Source organism: Dermacentor andersoni, chromosome 4 (assembly GCF_023375885.2).
Source record: "Dermacentor andersoni chromosome 4, qqDerAnde1_hic_scaffold, whole genome shotgun sequence".
Lineage (NCBI taxonomy): Eukaryota > Metazoa > Arthropoda > Arachnida > Ixodida > Ixodidae > Dermacentor > Dermacentor andersoni.
In genome coordinates this window covers 48,802,345-48,821,476 of record NC_092817.1, presented here as the reverse complement: position 1 = coordinate 48,821,476, position 19,132 = coordinate 48,802,345, and the positions used below count along the sequence as shown (strand labels likewise).

General features: G+C 44.4%; 1 protein-coding gene across 2 annotated transcripts in view; it reads right to left on the bottom strand.

Moving 5' to 3' along the window:
* Positions 1 to 18,786, bottom strand: part of LOC126537086 (cytochrome P450 2A7-like) — a 65,750-nt gene extending 46,964 nt beyond the window's left edge. Inside the window, exon 1 of one of the 2 annotated variants that reach the window (XM_050184230.3) lies at positions 18,576 to 18,786. The gene's annotated coding sequence lies outside the window, so the exon portion shown is untranslated. The remainder of the gene's footprint in view (positions 1 to 18,575) is intronic. The other variant, XM_055073698.2, reaches the window with a different exon arrangement.
* Positions 18,787 to 19,132: the final 346 nt, after the last annotated feature.

Sequence of the window (19,132 nt, the reverse complement as noted above, 5' to 3'; positions counted from 1 at the left end):
ATACAATGATCACCTTTCTGATGCTGTCCCTGTTTGTCCGGCGTTCCCCAGGGCTCTGTTCAGGCCCCACTTCTGTTCTTATTGTACATAGATGATATAACAAACCAAGTCGACGTCACCATTCGCCTATTTGCAGACAATTGCATTCTTTATCATACTGTGAGTAACCACAAAGATCAAGCAAAACTGAACGATTCTCTACATAACGTAATGCAGTGGTCTGAAGACTGGCAAATGGTGATAAATTCCGACAAAACTGTCTGCATGTCCGTCACAAACAAAAAAGCAAGTCTGTAGTTCCTGTGCGGTTTCAACGGCACTGTTCTCCAAAGCGGCACCCAGTACAAATAGGCATAAGCATCCCACCTAACCCCAGCTGGACTGCGCATACAGTACGTAGCTGAAAAAGCTCTAAACAAACTGTTCTACCTGAAACGCATCTTATCGCATTCCACCAGCCATACAAAGCAGCTTGCTTACGTCAGCCTTATCAAAGCAGCACTCGAACATGCCAACATAAAATGATTTCCACATACCAAAAACAACATTCATAAGCTCGAACGCAGACAAAGAAAAGCTGCCCGATTTATCTATAATCGTTTTAAACGCACAGATTCACCAACAAAACTTCTTTCTCGCGCAGGCCTCGCTACACTCAAAATTCAAGCTAAGGTTCAGCGATTAAAGTTCCTATACTTAGTATTACACAGTGCGCCGAAGTTGGATCCCGCCGCCTTTGTAAAGTACAAACACACCAGACCGGCTCGACATAGCACGCTTTCACGCTAGAATAATTTCTTTGTAACAACCCCCCAATACTTTTCTCTTTTCATTCTTTCCGCGAGCTGTGTGAGAGTGGAACTGCTTAAACCCTGCTATTACTGCCCAGTCCACTTTAGAAACATTTAGAAAGCATTTAAAAGAAACAGTCGCGTTCACAACTTAGTTTTTTTTTTTTTGCAAGAGCAGTTCTGCGGAGACCGATGTGTTATTCAGTGAATGTAAGTGTCATGTTTTTCTATGTCATGAGAAGCACCTCTCTTCATGTCACGAGAAGCACCTCTCTTCATGTCATGAGAAGCACCTCTCTTCATGAGAAACCCCCTCTCTTCATGTTTTTCTATGCTAACTTGTTGTTTATTCAGTTTTATCTTGATCATATTGTACTTTTTTATGATAATGTGCCAACTCTTGTAATAATCCCTATCGGTATTGAAAGTATCGTGAAATAAATAAATAAATAAATAAATAAATAAATAAATAAATAAATAAATAAATAAATAAATAAATAAATAAATAAATAAATTTCTCTAGCATAACGGGTGCGCGGCTTCCGTCGTTAGTGATATGCCGCGTGTGGCCGTATTAACGTGTTGCTTAAAAAAATGTGGTAATAAGCGCGCAAATTCATAGCTGCAACCGAGCTGAAACTGCTTTGAGATCACCACGAAAGTGTGGATTAACTCTGCAGCCTCTCGGCATGTGCACCAGTGAGTTAAAAAGGCAGTGCTTCGCATTTTCAACTTTTAATTTTTTTGCTTGCGAGGGGGATAAATCAGATTCCTGTAGTCGTTACCTAAAAGTTAAAAATAATTATAATTATAAAGTTACTGCTCTTCAAAGGAAAATTCAAACGAGTCTCTTGCTCTTTTTGTCACGTTGATAATATTCCTAAATGGAGTATAGCATAAATAATCAGTTTTGGCTGTTTCTGCATAAATGGTACACTGCGACATATTCACTGTACATTAGTGGTAAATGTACTTCCGGTGATACAATTAGATTAATTGCATTTGAGACAAAATAGAATGACTGTGTTTATTGCTAGTGTCTGGCAGAAACAATTGTTTAATTGAGGCCTCACTAAGCACAGCCCAAAAAAGGGCACCATTGAAAGAAATGCACACGCAAGACACTGTTGTGCATGTGTGTGCTTTTCTGTCATGGAGCGTCATACCAGCCTCCAAGACGCTGCTCACATTTATTCCCTCCTCTGGACTCCATATCCTCTGGACGTACAAGTCACCAATGGATGTGTCACCATTGGAAATAACATCAAGGGCCAGTACCCTCGCAAGGTACGTTTCTGAACAGTTCACCTACAACCGTGATTAGTTCATTTATTGAGCTTACTTTCGTTTCAATATTTTTGCTTGCATGATTGTCATGGCTTAATCATTTCTCTTTTCAGGAAAACAGAACAACCAGAGATTATTGGCCTGCAAGCTGCCCACGCGAAGCCATAAGAAGCTGAACGGTCATCATAATGACGACAGGTCCTTTGAACTATGTGCCTCACCAAGAAATGTTTGTAAGTTTACCAGGTAGAGAGGTGTGAGTCCTCTCAGGAACGCATCAGTCTGCAGTTTTGTATCATACTGAGCAGGAATGCTAAAATTTGACATGCAAGCTTACTTGGTTTTAATGCCGTTTTATGACAAACGAAGGAGTAACATGTTGAGTCCCAACTTGTGTCTTTAACTAGTCATTACAATCATGACGACCAGAACAGAAAGAAGGTAGCAAGCTCATACTTGCTAATACACAAACTCTGTCATCTGCTCTTTGCAAATAAGCTTGGCGGGCAATACCACCAAGTATCACATGCTCCCTTACCGCGGTAATTTGTTACATGAAAATGTAAAAAAAAATTTGACGATCAGAAGCGCTCAACGCAACTTTGAAGAAATTATACTACATGCTGACAATATGTGGCAGTCACTCTTCCATGGTTCATTAACAGTTAGCATGACATCAATAACTAGTCTAGCCCTGTACAGTTAGCTGACAGATTGCTAGAAAAGGCAAGCTCGCACAACCCGCCTACTCCACATTTCGCAAACATGACAAATCCCTGAAAACAATTTCTTTCTCTTCAAAATAGCGGATGAAAAATCTGAGCACAGTGTGTTGCCAAAAATATTTTGGCTTATACTCGGAGTAAGCTTGGCTTAATATTCAGCCAATCCGTAGTGTTGTTACTCAGTAGAAGTGTTCATCTCCTTGGAACTTCTTTGCCATGTCTGAATGCATAAAGCGACATTTTTTTCTCAACATGAAACCATAAATTGCATTTTCGAAGGATCTGTGAGTACTTATTGGCCCTGCTTATTTGATTAGTTAGAGTATATTGTTTCTTCACACAATATATACAGAAGTCCTTGTAAGCACTGTTGTCTACATAACGTTCCTTGCTTTCCTCTCAGTACTCTGCTTGTGTCAAAGCCTGTACTTCCGCACCCGAACACTAAATGTGCAGCAGAAATATTAAGAGCAGACAATATATGCTGTAAATTCAGCATAACGTTTTTTTCCTACACTACGTGCCTCTCACTAATGTGTCATGAAACGAATGGGACATTGCAGCCCGAGCGTATTTTGCTGACGCTATATCGTTGCCGAGCACTTCTTATGTTTATATTTTAAAATCTAGCTGAAATCGTCGAACGTAGACAATATACGTATAGTGTGAAACATGTCGAGAAGTTCTGTACGCAGCTACAGTATGAGTGTAGCCAAGCATAAATATCGTTGTCTGAAGCTTCGCTTTTGCTGTTTGAGTGGCACGCCTAACAGGAAGAGAAAGCTCGGCTTAATTCTAGCTCCCTATCCCATTTAATAGATAGCTATCTCTGTTCCTGTATTTTGTAAACTCAGTGACTCACCGCATTAAGTCCACCTGACCTGTGGGAAAATTGTGGGCACGTACTGCTTCATTAACCATTGCAATGTAAACTTACTTGTTTAAAGTGCTTTTCTAAGCCTTTCCTCTCTGTCCTCTTTCTAATCCCTTTCTCCCAACCCCAGTGTAGGGTAGCAAACTGGAGACTAATATCTAGTTAACCTCCATGCCCTTCCTCTTCATCTCTCTCTCTCTTTCTCTCTTGCCAGTTGAGGCATCTTGGTCACCTGGCGACATAATAAACACATCTGTAGTCATGTTCACATACCATACACACGAATACCACCCCGACAGCGGTAACAAAACGCCCCAAACCAACGAGCCAGCAGCGTGACCAGCCCCACCAGCCTCTACGGCAGCCGCCTTATCGCTCACTACGAAATCATCATGATATTAGTTTTGATTTGGCCAGCGTCATCTCTTGGTCGTATACTCCATTTGCCGACACCACCGCTACTCTTTATTTCCGTTGCACTGTGAAACGTACAGCTTCCCTTCTCTAAGTATTATAGGTGTTCGGTGGAGAAACCTGCAAACACAAGTTCGGCTTCACCGCACATATGAGTTCGAGTTCAGTCATATTTAGATGTTGCATGACTGGGGACGCCACACAAACAATATATACCGGGTGTTTCTACGAAGGACTTAAGTAATATTTAACAATATATCTTCTTTGAAATAAAAGGACGGTTCTTTCGGAGAAAAGGCGTCAGTGGTGGCGACCAGGGCGTGACGTAGGATACGTGGTAATTAGTATCTCATTAACAGAAACCCATAAATAACTTTTAAAATTTCAATTTCACCATACTCATCGTAATTGCGATATTGAAGCGAGTTCTCCGTACAAGATCTATAAACTTTTGGATCTGGAAAAATGCGGTTACCCGCAGAACTGTGGCACTACTGATTTCTGCTATTAGAGCGCGCGAAACCGAAACTGGGAAGCTGCAGCGAGCGCAAGGCCTGGACCCTCGAGGTGACGTTGTGCTTACGTCAGCGAGCAGCGGGCAGCCAGAGCGCTGGCACAGCGAGGAGCACAGAGCTGCTGCACGCGGCTGCCTGCTGCTGGTTACGTTACACTCGCGATCCACAGACACAACCTCTCAATTTACAGAAACATGTGCGTCCAGCTGGTGTCGTATTGCGGAACCTCAAACACTGCTAGATAGCCAAGTACCTGCAGAACGCTTCTCGTCACAGCAGTTCCCATACAGTGCGTGGGATCTGCGCAAACTTTTCAGCTAGCATTAGAATTTTGAAGCCCGGTGGTGAACACGTTATTAACGCTGCAGTTAAACAAACATTCAATTTCCTTTGAAAACTTTTTTCTACAACCTTCTCTTAAAATAAACACGTTCAGTGGTAAATTCTGACTCTTTCTTTGCGTATGTGTTTGTTTGAGCAAACAAAAACAATCGCTATATTTGGGTCGTTTTTTTTTCAGAGGATGCTTGGTAGCGAAGTATTAAAGGCAGTTAAGTGGTATATCCAGGCGTAAGTCCGGGATGTGGATAGAGGGTCGGCCTTCTGCGCCGAGGCAGGGCCGCTACACTGTGACTACGGAAACCGGGTGCGAAAACGAGCATCGGAGATGTAATTTATTTTTATTCCTGGAGAGGAAAAGTGAAATTTAAGGGGCTAGGTAGCGGGCAGTAGCCGCACGCAAAGTGTGCGAAGTATAGGCTAAGAATGCTAAACGCTCTAATAGTAGCCATTCATTGAGGGCGATCAGTCGTTCGTTCGTGCAGTTAAACGAACCGCTAGTATTGTGCGCCCCGTGAAAGTATGGTGGAAGCTTTCAAGTAAGCTGTGCTAATACTGACAGCGCTCTACGAAAGTGTTTGCTCACGCAAGACGGCTTCACTGGAGGAGGTAAAACTGTCGCTGACAAAGTATCATAAGGGGCAGGGCATTTATAAATTAAAAAGAAAAACAGCGCCTGGAAACGGTTATTGTATGTCTCACATTCTTGTCCCGTTTCCTGGCTCTGTTATATGTTAAAATTAGAAATATGTATCAACTAGTTCAGCAACGAACACTCCCACAGCAGGGTATACTTAGTTAGTCGGTATACAAGTTCCTCTACTCTGGAAAAGAACGTGCGCCGAACCACGGTTTAGCATGAACAGGGCGTCACACTGTCGCCAATTACGTCTGGAAATTCAAACACGTGTTATTGGGCTTCATGTGTGTCGTGTTTAAAGTGCGTATTTACCCTCACTTGGATAATATGAATATCCTTTTGCGTGACGAGTGTTTGCTCGCTCATATCTCTGCTCGCTCTTATCTGGCAACAATTTTTCGCGTGCTTTGTTACCCTACACTTGAGTATGCTGTCAACGCGGCCTTTCGTGTCGCTTTTTGCACGCGTTCCCTAGTGCCCTTGCCCATTTACCAAAGTTAATCGTCGTGGTACACATACTTGGTTTGCTCACTCGAAATTTTAAACCAACATGTTGATATTCGGTAATATATTATCCATTGTCAATCCCATGGATGATTCTGAATCTTCGCAGTACGCGGCATGGTGGATATCGGCGGCCGAATTAACAAAGCATTTCATTCAGCAGTTCTCGTTGCCGTTGGCTGGGGGGCTTCGCGAATTGTACGTCCAACACGGTTAGCGGGCACTTTCTCTTGCGAACAAATTAGGAGTGACAACATACATTTGCCCCATAGCTTCGGAATGCTCCGAGTGAAGACAAATTAGTATTAGAGGTTTATGCCACAGGAAACAGTAATTTTTCGCAGCTATCAGGCTACTCAGAGGAGTTAATAATAGGCGGTGTAAAGCCATCGAAACGTATTTAAAACAGTGAGCACTTTGAACACATGTAGTAGTATTTTCGCTGCCTCTAGCGATGTTATATCTCTCATTTTCTCAACGACGAGGGGAAAAAAAGTAAGAACACACTAACATAAATACTGTCGCCCTTAATAAAGTTATAATCAGTCGTTCCACATTGCGTCCCACAGTATAACTTTGGTTCGAAAAGAGTTAAAATAACAGCATCTGCATCGCTTTTTCATGTTTTCATTTACGCCAGTCATTTCTTTCCACCGGGCTTCCGAATCTTTCAGGGCGGCATTGCGAAGAGCTCTCAGTGCTCTAGAACGACACTATAATCGCGACTTGTCAGTTATGATCAGACTAGTACGTAACGAATGACATGTAAATAATTACTTTATTTTGTATTTTTGTAAGTTATCGATTACGTTGTTTGGATGGTAACGCTCGCTGTAATCCAGTTAATTTTTTCAGTCCCCAATTAGATGTAATTACATGCAACAAGCAATCACAGGCCGAACAGCTTTGAGTACCTAAATTTATCGGGAAATACAGTGTCTGAAGGAATCAAAGGATGAAAACACGCTCCTGAGCCACACCTTTTTACAATGAGCGTCCTCCAGCTACGCTTCGTTCCCCTGAACATGCTAGGATTGCATATTTGTGCGCCTCTCTTGGGAGTCTAACCTCACAGCTTTTTCAGTATGATAAATCACCCTCCCTCTCCGGGAAGTACACTTAAGAAGCCTCTATAAGTGGGAAGAGCTACTACCCAGTTCTTCTTCGCTATCACGTCTTCGACACAGGCAGAAGTTCTCGGTCGTTAAAGCCTCAAGTTTCTATCTTTATGATATATACGGGACCAATGTACGCTTACTTTTGCAATTGCAACACATGAGCATATTTTTAGAGCTGAACAAAATGCCGCGATATATTAAATTACATTGAATATTTCACCATCTGTTCAAGAAATGTGAACGTTGCTGGTACCCCATACAATTAGTCCAAGTCTAAATGGCTAACGAGTGAAAGACGCCGGAAGGAGGTCCGCTAGGTGCAGACCGACAAATATAAAGGGAGCTTCGTTGGGCAGATAGCGATGAACACGTCGGACGCTGATGCCAGAGAATGGGATATGTACGGATTTTTTTTTAGTTTTTCCCTGGCCCCGTCGGGTGGTCGTGAAAACATTTACTAATTCTTGAGCCCTATGATTGCAGCCCACTGATGGGTCGGCTCGCGCAGGCCGGCGGAGAGCTAGTGGCTCTCAGCGACTCTTAGAGCCCAGCTTACTGATGCTTTTGTGCAGTCGGGTTTGAGCTGGACACCCCGATCTCCATCGCTCTATGTCGGTGAGTTGCCATTCGTAGGGTGGCTGGAGCTCAGAGCAAATGTAAAGGATATGGTGAAAGTCATTTCTGAGCGCACCGCAGAGGGTTCATTCAAGGGAGAAGCGTCCGGGGTGGATAAGGGCGTGCCTTCTGCTAGCCACGGAGCGCTGCGCTTCACAGAGGACCCAGACATGGGCATCGCGGCAATGAGTAACCACCGTCCAGCGCGCACAGCCTTCATAGGCTACAGCAGAGCCCTTGTCTCCAGCACTCATATCGAGCGTGTTTTCAATGTCGCTGCAGGTGTTTTTTAAAAGAAAACGAGGGAATATTTACAAAAAAATGTTTGAAAAGCAACTGATATTAAAAAAAAAGCAAGGGAATATTTACAAAAAAAATGTTTGAAAAGCAACTGATAGTGCAGACAATATGTGAAGGGCTGCAGTTGACAGCCCGGAAGAGCCCTTCCAGCTCTTTCTATTAACTGTTTTTGGGCAATGTTAACAAATGTAGGGAGGAAAGTGACGTTAAAGTAATCGATTACCTTTTTACTAATCGTTCAGTTATGCTTATGGGGCAGTAACTGCTAATTGTAATCAATAACACCAGTAATTGTGATCTGTTGCGTTATTCCTTAACCTGTGTGAGCCTGTTCACGATTAATTGGTTAATCCATGGATTTAACTTCCCAAAGCAACTCTGGGGCTTGAAATACGCCGTGTGGTTGAGTGCTCCGCATTAATTCTGATCACCTCGGGTTCTTTAACGCGCACATAAACCATACGTACACACACGTTTAGGCATGTCCCTCCCACCGAAGTGCTGCCGCAGCGGCCGGGAGTCGAGTCCGCTACCTTGTGCCCAGAAGCAATACGCCTTAACCTTTGTGCTGTTACCGTGACCGGCTTGCCAGTTATAGTCGAAACAGGAGCGATGGTAAATGGCAGAAGGGTTTACGTTACCGGTACCTCAGGATGTGCTGCTGGAGAATAGTCCTAAATACACCATGTTACAAGGCGGGTCGAGTGTGCTTTCTGTTTATCGGCGGCTGATGAGGTCAGCTTGAGGCGATGACTGTCCGCTATCACCACCTTTATTAATTGTGGAAGAAAGTCTATGTCACGGTAGCAGGTTCACGCGCTCTCCCGAGAACCCAGCGAGAAGGCCTCGACATCGCAGGGTGTCTTCCGTTCGATTGAAAGCGGGGCGCCGTCCCATTGGAGAACGAGGTGCGGAAGATTCACTTGTGAAGGCCGAATGCCAAGCAGTAGAGATAGCGATGGTGCACTCGATGAGCGCTCGTACTTGGGGGGGAGGGGGGAGGGGGGGGTTCGTGTTTGGTAACGATCACGGTGTTCTGCAAAGTGTATCGAGCGCGTTCAGTCAACACCGGGGACAGTAGTGGATTTTTGTAGCCTTGATTTTCACTGCTTCGAACGCTAAACATAATGCAGCCAGGAAGGAGGATGCTGAGTATTGAAATGAGTTCTTATGTTATGACTGTTTTTAAAGGCAGATGTTAGCAAATTTCCTGTGCGAATAATCGGAAATTTCAAATACGAATCCCATAGACTTCGCTATTGGATTAGAATTTGATTCGAATACTTATTATTATTCGAAATTGTCTGATATTTAGTTTGCGCGAATGCTATAGGAAACAACAATTCTTGCAGCCTTCAGGGACAATATTGGTAAGGCAGATGGATACTCCTCCGCATAATTTTAGTGCAGAATTTTTGTTTCGCAGCCATACAGGTCCTGAACCAACACGGAGAAGGTCACTCATGCACGAGACTTACCAGCCATTAATTTAGCGTGCCTTTAGGCATCATACGAATTTGCGGTCGCTATTTAGACAAAACAAGTGGTTATTTGGCCAATATCATCATTTTGTGTTCCTTTAAAACGATGTGTAGTGTTTCTCTTTCAAAGAGACTACCATATATGCGCATGCCTCTGGCCATGCTATTTATTTTTCTTTAATTACCTTTATTGTCACTGTGCAAAAACTACGATTGTACTTTGGTTTGTTTGTCATTTATAAGCTTCTCATTTGATACGTCATCCAGTTGTTAACGACATAAGGAGCATCAAATAACGTCGACGAGCCTTTTGTTGCCATACAGACTTAAAGGAACATATACTTCCGATATTTTTTTTAGAAATACGGAATACGTAATATTCGATTGAACGTTACTTTTAGTATTCCATTATTGTTTTTCTCGATCATTCGTGCTTCATTCAACTTAAAGAAATCGCCATTTCTAACACCCCTGATTACTGAAAGCGCCCGGCCAATGATAAAGAACATTTATGATTGAAGGGCTTTGTGAATTTCGTTCCTGAAAGCCATGCTTGTGAGTTCGGTCTGAGAAGTCTGCTAGAGTGAGTACAAAAAAACAACACTTAGTTATGGGCCTCCGGGCCCCGTATTCACAGAAAGGACTTGAGCAAGAACTGTTACCAAGATCAGGTGCTAGTAAGTCGTGTCGTTATTTATTAACGAAGACGGCCGGTCAGTAGCAAACAGCTGAGCGAAACGATTTGCCAACTCGGCCTTCGTTCCTCACACCGACAAAGCTACCTTTATTTCTGCGTAGCTACGGTATCTGTCTAAGCTATCCTCAACGGCGGTTATTCTATATCATATTTGCAACGTGCTCTATCTCTGTAAAGTTGAAAACCAGGGGCGAGGCGTATGTTTTGCATGCTTATCTTTTTTTCCGTGTATTCTTGGTACGTTTCATTAAACAAATAAAACAAAAAAATATATATATTTTTTGGTCAATGAGCCACCATGATAGCACCGTGGCTACTGAGTTACGTTGCTGAGAACGAGGTCGCGTGTTTAATCCTATCCGCGGCGACCACTTTCCGATGGTGACGGATTACCATTGCGTGCACGCTAAAACAAACAAACCAATCAACAAACTGACAAACAAATGAACGAACGAACAAACAAACAAATGAACGAACGACAAACAAAACCAAGCAGACAAACGAACGAACGAGCGAACGAACGAGCGAACGAACGAGCGAACGAACGAGCGAACGAACGAACGAACGAACGAACGAACGAACGAACGAACGAACGAACGAACGAACGAACGAACGAACGAACAAACAAACAAACAAACAAACAAACAAACAAACAAACAAACAAAGTAAGAAAGAAAGAAAGAAACGAAAAAGCAAACCTGAGTGGTTAAGATAAACTGGAGTCTCCCGCTACGGCGTGCCGCATAATAATTTCACGGTTTGAGCATGTAAAACCCCTGAATTTATTGTTTTTATTTTGGTTTCTGCTTCTGTCTGTGACCAGAATTGACCGGGGTTTACAGACAGTCGACTCGGTTTCTGCAAGGTGCTCTCAAGATGTCGTCTGAGGTTACCCGCATATATATGTGTGTGTATATATATATATATATATATATATATATATATATATATAGAGAGAGAGAGAGAGAGAGAGAGAGAGAGAGAGAGAGAGAGAGAGAGAGAGCAAGGAAAGGAAAGGCAGGGAGGTCAACCAGACGAGCGTCCGGTTTGCTATGCTACACTAGGTGAAGGAGAGGGGGAACAGAAAGAGGAAAGGGGGATAGAAGATATATTTTGTACGATAAGAGCAGTGTGGTCGAATAAGACATTCTTAGGTCGCTATGGAGGTGCTCTTAACGACGTCGTAAAAGAAAGCAAAAAGAAACAGGCGGAGTGTGTTTGACGAACGGCAGTGCAATAATTGCAACGACATTGGATATAGAGAGATAGCAACACAGGATATTGATATAGGCAGTGAGCTCAAGCAAACGTACGTAGTTCTGATTGTTTACTCTGCAAGGTGAAATGAAGTAAGGACATAGAACGACAACAGGGGAACAGAGTAAGCGCACAATAAACGGGATAGCAGAACTTGCGGTGGGTGCAATAAAGACAAGCTACAGTAGTTTCGTAATCTGAGTTTGGTTGCCAAGCAAAGTAATACAGCGGACGATCGCGTAACTAAGACACAAACGACAGAGAACACAAACACTATATACTGTGCGCTAAAGGCTATGGGTATAGGATGAAGGTAAGGGAATGGCATGCGGGTCACCTTAGTAGGTAGGTACGATGAAGAACCGCATGGAGCATGCAGCGAGGAATACCATCTCTATTGGTTGCAATTAGGCCTTAAGGCTTCGGGAATGGGTCTTGACGGGTCCGTGCAAGAAACAGGGAAATGCTCTTGTCACGCAGGCTTTTCTCCTTGACGACATCTACTCATATCCAAGATTACACGTTATGAGCACCGCATACAGGCTTTCTCGTTTTACGAGCGACGTGCATCTGTCGTACCTCTAGATATTGCGCAGGCCTAACACACCGGTAGGGCCGCGGCATTAGGAGAGTCTCTTGCACACGTTACCTCAATACAGGGTGCGTTCTAGGTAATATGGCGTGGCCCGAAGAGCCATTGATGCGGGACTTGCCAAAGCCGTGTGTCTAGGCACCGTAGCGACCACGCAAGTGCCGTGCATTTCCCCAGAACTCGGCGACCACGTCACTTGAATAGGTTAAGTAATTGTAGTTTCCGAAAGGTGCGAGTCACAATGCATTTCGGTATGCTGACTTGCGTTCCTAAGACATATAAATGGTTGTCCATCTGGGACTGTATTTCTTGTGAAGATAACCTTTCTTTTTTTTTTTTACTAATTTATTGGACATTTGTCATAAGCCACCAAAATTCTGTGTTCGCATTGACGAAAATCTCTTATGCTAGAAATGTTTAGAATAGAAGATTCAAACCAATCCTGATGCTGGATATATTATGATCGAAGGCGACCACCCGGTGACAAAGGTCGCTGACGAACAAAAAGCCTTGGGAATTTGGCCCATGAAACTGAATTCACAAAGCTTTTCGTTCATAAGTGCACCTTACCATTCGCCAGTCGCCTTCCCTTATAATATGTCCGGCATAAGGATCGGCTGGCATTCGCTCTTACCAAGAATTATAGCATGATTTCTTTCTCGTGAATACGCACACACGTTTCTTCGCTTAACAATGCCTTTTGGGCAAACTGCGCGTTAAGAAATATAATGGCGGATTTAATAGAAGCGATTTCCAGCGCGAGCCCACTGTGATGTAACACTGCCGTTACGGCAAAAACCTTAAACATACGACTATAACAGGGACTTCAACAGTCTTCGCACCTCAACAGCTGTCCAGCAATGTAAGTGGCGGAAACGCAAACGCCGCTTCAGAAGCTCACGATGATTCTGTTCCCGGTCGCGGAGGAGTAGGAAGTGGCAGTGCACTTTTAATGCCATTATAACTTCAAGCACATTTCGGGAAATTTGTTTCTATGTCTCTAAACATGTCCTACCAACTTGGGTCACTGAGTATGTCACACTGAGTATGTGCAGCTCTTCAGTGAGAGAGCAAAAACAGAAAATAACTTTAAAATTTATTCCGTGCTGGGAGGAATCGAAACCGCGTTTTATATATATTCGGAAATTTCTGTATAAATATTTTATCATAGACGCGCCATGCGCGGACTTTGTGGCGGCGCCACAAGATGGCGCAGCGTGTCCAAAGAAAGGCACGATAGGTGAACCCTGCTGCGTTAAAGAAACAAGACGCGCAAGTCTTTTTTCTTCTTTATGCAACTGATGGTACATGCCGCTTCATCTCGGAACACTCAAGAATTGTTTACGCGAAAAGCACCTATCGCAAGCTTGTCTTTCGAGATAGGAAAGTAGCGTTATTTTGTAAAATTCGGTCGACAAGCGGCTTTATCCCAGAATCAAAACAGATGATTGCTCGTTAGGGGGCTATCGGTTTCGAGTTGGCACATCTTCTTATAAGCCATCAGCGAATACAGCAGGAACACGTGTACATTGAAACCGCACACGTTTGGTAAACGTTCAGCGCGTACCTAGCGTCGACGTTTACGCCATCACGAATGCTCACGCACTTATGACGCCATGGTCGAAAGAATGGATTGTAAAAAGCATCATCGCAAGAGAAGGCTTTGCTTTCCTGCAAGACACAAGTGCAGCATTGTCCAGATCACGTCTTATTGACAAACAACGTGGGCCCGTATTAATCAAATGCTCTTATGTTACTCTTAATAAAATTAATAAAATGCTCTTACGTTACCGTTGTTCGTCAGTGAGAATTTCCGCCAATCCTGCTGCTCGACATATTATTAGCGAAGGCGGTCAGCTAATGGCAAAGAACACTATCGAAATAAAAGCTTTGTGAATTCGGCTCATGGAGTTTTTGTGATGATTCCCTAAAATGACGTTTGAGGTTTACATCAAAAAGGAGCAACGCGCCGTATATTAAGGAATGAATGATCTACTTATAGCCGGCGGTGCAGTTTATTTCTCATGTCATCATTATGATCATCGTCATCCTCAACCTATTATGTTTACTGCAGGCCAAAAGGCTTCTACCAGCGATCTCCAGTTACCTCTGTCTTGCGCTAGCTGATTCCGACTTGCATCTGCAAATTTCTTAATTTCATCACTCCACCGAACTTCCTGCCGTCCTCGACTTCGCTTCTCTTCCCTGGGTACCTATTCTGTAACTCTAATGGACCACCGGTTATCTGCCCTACGCATTGCATGGTCTGCTCAGCTCCATTTTAGCTCCTAATGTCAACTAGAATATCCGCTATCCCCGTTGGCCACCTGTTTTATACCGCTCTCTTCCTATCTCTTAGCGTGATGCCTAACATTTTCAGGTCCATCGCTCTTTGCACGGTCCTTAACTTTTTCTCGAGCTTCTTTGTCAACCTTCAAGTTTCTGCCCCATATGCTTTCACCGGTAGAATGCAATGATTTTACACGTTTCTTTTCATCGACAGTGGTAAGCTTCGAGTCAGGATTTAGTAGTGCCTTCCCTATGCCGTCCAACAGATTTTTATTCTTCTGTAAATTTCTTCTCATGATCAGAGTCCCCTGTGAGTAATTGAGCTAGATAAACGACGCACGATGTGCACTGACAATACCGCTAAATGTCGAGCAGGGCATTGCAACAGTGAGGCTCGCCAAGTGGTGGGAAGGGGTCCCAGCATAATGCCTGAGATGCATACGCATTGTCTCAGCGGTAATGGTCGTCGTGATTATGTAATCCTGCGCAAGCGCAATGGTTTCAGCCGTTGATGCACTGCGTGGTAAGCCAAGACATATCTTAAGGGCTTGGGCTTGAATACTCTGAATCGTACGCAAGTTAGTCTTGCAGGTGTGGGATATTGCAGGCAGGCTGTATCGCAGGAATCCGACGAACAACGCCATGTACAGCTGTAACATAGCGTTTATAGATACTCCCCAACTATTTCCTGCAAGGAACCTGAACAGGTGACAGATCGCAGTCAGCCGCTTTTTCACGTAATTCACGTGCGGAGTCCAAGATAGGTATCTGTCTATTACGACTCCCAAGAAGCTGTGACTTCTGATGTATGGTATAAGTTGTCCCTTAATAGATACGCCGTAAGCAGACATTCGCTTCCTCGTGAATGCCACCATTGCGCACTTCCCGCATGAAATTTCAAGTCCTTGTTCGCGAAGGTAGCAAGATGTCATTGGTACGCACCTGCGGCCAAGCCAGCGTTTCCTCCGTGGTATTTGAACCATGCACAAGTACATATAATGATTCCAGGACTACAGAAGACAGATCTACCGGCCCCTGCTCTAAAACAGCTGAGCTTACTTCTTTTGCATGAAAAGTACAGCAACCACGTGCACATCTATACCGATGGATCGACTACGTCGTGCAGTTTTGGTGGTGCCGTGGTTATACCAACGTGAGGAATGACACTGCGGTTCAAGACATCGCATGTCACGACCTCAACGGCGGCAGAACTAACGGCCCTGCGTCGAGCACTGGAATTCATCGATTCTGAAAGACCTAGAAAATGGGCTGTGTTCTGTGATTCAAAACCGGCATTAAAGTGCACGCAGTCAGTTCTCCGACACGGATGCCATGACCAATTGACATACGAAATCGCGAATCTTTACCATCACGTCCAACAAAAAGGTCACGAGGTCGTTTTTCAATGGGTACCTGGCCATTGTGGAATCAGTGGCAATGATTCCGCCGATAACGCTGCTCGCACAGCACATCAAGAAGAAGAGCACAGCGTTCCAATTCCGCTTTCGAGGACAGACGCTGCAAGGCAGCTTCGACACCTGGCATGCAGTCTCACACTGACCGAGTGGAACTCGCCAAACTTACGACTTACACGACTGCGTCGACTAAACCCCTCCCTGCAACTCCGACCTGCACTGGGACTTCCTCGACGTGAAGCTACGCTTCTCTGTCACCTTTTGTTAGGGGTTGCCTTCACAAAGGGATACTCTACATTAATTGGAGTGACTGACAGTGCAGCATGCAAGGTCTGTGGCACCGAAGAAAACATCGACCACCTCCTGTGCCACTGTCCACGATACACCCCAGAGAGACAAGAACTTGCCAAAGCTTTCCAAAAACTGACAATCGGCCGCTTTCTGTGCAGGTGCTGCTGGAACACCGCCCCCATCGCCCTTCGGCCCATAAAGCGGTGAAGGCGCTTTTGTGCTTCTTAAGGACGATGGGCTTGTGCGACCATCTGTGACTATTAATGCAATTTCTGTAAGACCACACACGTCAGCGAACTCACCGCAATTTCCTTCCCTGCTCTCTCTCCTTGTTATCTTTGTTTTCCCCCTTTCCCATTCCCCCGGTGTAGGGTAGCCAACCGGACGTTATTCTGGTTAACCTCCCTGCCTTCTACTTATCTCTTTCCCTCCTCCTGAGCTAGATAAACATACTCAAGCAGCGACTCTATAGGCTGACTGGCGGTTGGGAATTCTTGTTCCATTACCAGGCTATTGAACGTTATCGCTTCTGCATAATAACCTTCCACCCTATACTCTTACACTTTCCCAGTTAAGGTCCTCGGTCATTTGTGAATGAATGAATTCTGGGGTTTTAGTTGCCAAAACCACGATCTGATTGTGAGGCACGCCATAGTGGAGTACCCCGAATAATTTTGACCACTAGGGCGTCTTTAACGTGGCCCCAATGACGGCACACGGGCGTTTTTGCATTTCGCCCCCATCGAAATGAGGCCGCCGCGGCCGGAATTTGATCCCGCGACATCGTGTTTAGCAGCGCAAAGCGCAATACCATAACCGCTAAGCCACCGCGGCGCTTCTCAAGCATTTCTTGCAGTTCATGCCGCGTTGCTGAACAGGACAATATCATTTGCCGCTGATCCTCACTCCTAAGCCTTCACAGTATAATAGCTTGAATACTTCTAAGCGTGCAGTGAGTAGCATTGGAGAGATTGTGTCTCCTTGAGCTTATCTCCTTCTTGATAGGTACTTTTCATTTTTCTTGTGGAGAATTCACGTATGCCCCCTACACTCCTTGTTTACGGAAAGCCTCTATGAATTTCATTATCTCTGCTGAACCAAACACCTTTTCATAATTTATAAAAGCCGTACAGAGAGGTTGATTGTACCCTGTAGATTTCTCAATTACCTAATTGATGATATGGGCGTGATCCATTGTAGAATATCCCTTCCTGAAGTCAGCCGGTTGTGGTCAAGCATGGTCCTGATTCCATTGAAAGTTATCCTTATGAATATGTTATAAAATGCTGAAAGTAAGCTAATGGGCGCATAATTCTTCAGTTCTTTAAGGTCTCCTTTCTTATGTATTAGTGTAATGTTGGCATTCTTCCAGCTCTGTGGTACATTTGAATCCGTGAGACATTACGTACAAATGGCCGCAAGCTTTCCAAGCGTAATACCTCCTCCGTCTTTAATTAAATCGACTGGTATTCCATTTCCTCTTGCTGCTTTTCCTGGGACATGTATTGCAAGGCCCTTCTAACTTCATCGCTAGTAATAGAAGAAGCCTTGAACCCTGATCATCAGTACTTCTAATGAAATTTGCGTGGCTGCTCTAAGTACTGCAAAGTACAACATGGAACTTGTGCTGGTTTTAGTATATCGACATTGCTGGCGACACTACCCTGCTTATCTCTTGCTGCATACACCTTGTCTGTTCCTATGCCAAGTTTTCTTCTCAATAATTTCATCCTGCGCCTATCTTTTACTGCTTCCTCAATTTTCCCGCGTTACCATTTCGAATGTCGATTACTTTCTTCTTGTTACTAGCTTTGACAGTTCAGTTAATTCTTTCTGGTGTCTTAAGTTTGACACTTTCATGCTTCGTCATTGCTTCATTAGGTCCTTTGTTAATTATCATATAATCTTAGAATATTCCATTTTCCGGCTTCAACAGAAAGGTGGTTAATCATGACATCCTAATTTAAAAAAGAAATATAGAAGAAAACTCAAAATAAAACACTAACTGCCGTCTAATACGGTGCTGGCGATAACTGCAATATACGAAAACAGCAACACGACAGCAATGACGGCACTGTGCATATTTACACAGCTTATACGCTTTTGACAAGTGAAGGTCTCTGTGTCGCGCAATAAAATCTCCATTTTCACTCATGTTCCTCAGTGCGCGTAAAATCGATTACGCGTGGTTGAGCGTTATCCATTACATTCTTGTGTACTTTGCACGCTGTCTACGATAACTATGTACATTTGCAGTTCTCCAAGCAGCAAGAAGGATTCCAACAGCATAAGTTACGGCATACTGCGTTTCATGTATGTAGCATTACGGAAAGATATGGCGGAGCGAATATGTAGGCCGAACGGAGCATGTTTGTGCGCGAATGCTACGCACTGTCTGCACGACTTTCGGGATAGCCGAAATTGCACTCACCAATTATGTAATAACTGTCCAGCCTGTCGGTTCGCGAGACGAAGAAGGCACGCGACGTTGGTGAATTAGCAGCGTGCCAGGTGTTGGAGAGGCGAACGGTGCGATCCCGGTCCGAGTTCCGCTACTTGACTCGGCGCCTGCAAAGAGGCCAGACAGTGTGGAAGCGGCGGTGCGGGGGATCAGACAGGGAAGGAGGGAGGGGAGGAGTGGCGAAGCGAGTGTACGAATTTGGACGTGAGCTCGCTGTCACCTCGTGTTCAGGAAAAAGCACTTGTCAGCAGTTTTATCTCGGAGGGCAGCTCCGTATCCGTCGTCGCCGAGAGCAAACAGAACTCGACGTGGACCGCCTGCGGAGGAGACGAGCGGAGCATTTTACTATGTATCGGAATCCGATTGTTCTTTGCAAACTGGGGGGCAGTAGCAGGAGCAAACAGTTCGCAGAGAAAATGACAACGAGCGCTTATTGCGTGGTACTGACCGACGCTGCCATTACTCGCCATCCTGACCAGGAAGCGAGAGCTTCGGTGCACCTACGGAGGATGCATTGTCCTGCGCGG